Source organism: Rhagoletis zephyria, unplaced genomic scaffold (genome assembly GCF_001687245.7).
Source record: "Rhagoletis zephyria isolate East Lansing unplaced genomic scaffold, Rhagoletis_zephyria_1.1 Rzeph_scaffold_44360, whole genome shotgun sequence".
Lineage (NCBI taxonomy): Eukaryota > Metazoa > Arthropoda > Insecta > Diptera > Tephritidae > Rhagoletis > Rhagoletis zephyria.
Genome location: NW_016201415.1, coordinates 1 through 2,462, shown reverse-complemented (window position 1 = coordinate 2,462; position 2,462 = coordinate 1). Strand labels below are relative to the sequence as shown.

The window sequence follows — 2,462 nt, the reverse complement described above, 5'->3', positions numbered from 1 at the left end:
TTGTACCAAATTCAAAATGATATTGTTTGCCACTTATGTATGTTTATTTATTAATTTTTGAGATTTTTAAATCAATCAAAATTCTTAAGCGGGTTTCGCTGTATATATTTTTGAAATAAAAATACTCCACCTTGTACACCAAAAAAAATTTTTAAACCATCATGTGTACCACTTCGTTGATCTTATCTTCACGGCTACCGAAATCACCAACCACTACGTAATGATAAGCCTTCTTTGGCCAGCCGCCGGTTCATATGTTAAGCTTGAATGACCACAGGAAGTTGGAGGCTTTCCACTTTAAAGTGGGATCCAACAGTGAATATTTGGTGCGCCAAATAATCAACACAGTGAATATGGTGCGCTTTGCGCAATTTGCGTTCGATCACCAAGTTGTCAGAAATCGGGACACGCTGATGGTTGTGCTTGACAATCCCACGTTTTTAGAACAATTCACACACTGATTTAAGATTTGAATAACCCCATGTAATATAGGGTTCGGCAATACGTAGCATATTAATGGTTGCCTTGTTCAATTTGATGAGCACATCGTTGTTAATGTGGCGAAGACGGAACAACTGTAAAACTTCACACACTTTTGGTGTAACTTTGTCGATACCGCGGATACAGATCACAAAAGCCAATTAGGCTGCTGCAGGCACCTAGAATTGGCCGCGCTGTGGAATACAATCACTGCAGAGCGCTTTAGTTTACGCTTGATCAGGGTAGAAATTTTGCTGACCTGCTTCTTGCTGAACTTCAGCTTCGTCTCGGGGACAGCAGCCAGCTTCCTGGAAGGTTGTTTGCCCTTTGCTTCGGGCTTCTTACCGGCCGTGGTGGCAGTCATCTTATCACTAAGCACGTTGAGAAGGCGAAAAAGTTCGCCAAATGTTTGGAGCACATCGCAAATAACGCCACTCGATTTATAACATTTCTATTAAACACTATTTAATTTAATTAAATACGTTTTTTAATACATAGATACATATGATGCAACCAGGCACTAAAAAATAAAATTGATTGTTCGGATATGACATCCTTTGTTATAATTCCTCCGCTTATGAAGCTGGAAACATGAAACTTCGCGCTTTTTCTACTCATTACCTAAAGTGAGCTTACAGTGAAAATGACAAAGATCGGTTGACTACAACCTATAGCCTCCATACCAGTTGTATGTTGTATGTTGTTCAGATATTGGGGTTTTAGATATAATTCCATTTATGGAGCTAGGAACATGAAATTTCACACTATTTTCAGTCACTACCAACAGAAAGCTTACAGGGATAATTTGTAGGCTCCGTACAACTGATTTTTCAAATATTAGGTTTTTTGATATAACTGCTCCATCTATGAAGCTATAAACATAAAGCTGATTGTTTAGTTATTGGGTTTTGCTTCTTCAGTGGGGCGAATAAAACCGAGCATTTTCTGGAGTCTCTCTGTCTTCGGCATAGCCGAAAACAGCACTTCCCTTACTTGTTTTCTGTATGATATCTGTCGGGATGTTTAGTTTAGTTGTAGTTACATATATCAGTATAGTGGGTGGTGATGCCGACTTAGGCGCACCTGGACGGTTAGATTGGGTATTGAAAGCAAGATTGAGAATGAGAGTAAAGTTATGATTAAGATAAGGATTGAGATAAAAAATGCTTTTACATGAGGGGATTTACTGATTTTGATCGTCTGCAAAAGTTGACTTTCTGTCTAAAATTTTTTTATCTCCATTTATACGTCGGCGGACGGCGGAAATTAGGATTGAGATTGAGATCAAGATTACTGGGTTAAGATTTAGATTAAGATTGAGATTAAGATCAGGAGTGAGGTTAATATTAAGATTAAGATCTATATTGAATATTAAGATAATTATTCCTCGATTAAGATTAAGATTGAATTTGAGATTAAGATTGAGATTGAGATTAAGATTGGGGTTAAGATGTTGATATTAATATAGTTGTTCATGATGAAGTGGAATAATTTCCGTCGCGAGTAGGATCCTCGCAACTTCTAGTGTTAGTCACTGTAAACGAATTTTCAAATTTTCAATTTTTAGATAAAGATTTGGACGTGCAACTTATGTCACGCCATCAAAGAAACCAGGACAGTCAGTCTAGTTCTGATGATTGCATAAATGAATCAGCTGAACTCACACTAGATCACCCCAGTAAAAGCATCGATTTCAAACGTATATGTTTCCATGGCAGCGCGTATAGTGGCAAGAGCGTACATAAACGTTTGTAAAGGAAGCTTTGCTCGATGCTAGCTCTTCGCTTTGCTCGCCGCTCCACTATGTTTTTACCCTTAGACTATTAATTGAAAACATTTTATAACTATAAGTGTATTTTCATTAAAAGTATATTACTTTCTTAACTATTATAGGAAATGCTGAGAAGAAAATAATAGAAACGCTACGTTTGAGAGGCAAATCGAGGGGCGGTTGCACAACTCTGCTAATGACTGGCTTGCCA

General features: G+C 37.6%; 1 pseudogene; it reads right to left on the bottom strand.

The window, feature by feature from the left end:
- Nucleotides 1-109: 109 nt before the first annotated feature.
- Nucleotides 110-635, bottom strand: LOC108355311 (60S ribosomal protein L7-like; annotated as a pseudogene).
- Nucleotides 636-2,462: the final 1,827 nt, after the last annotated feature.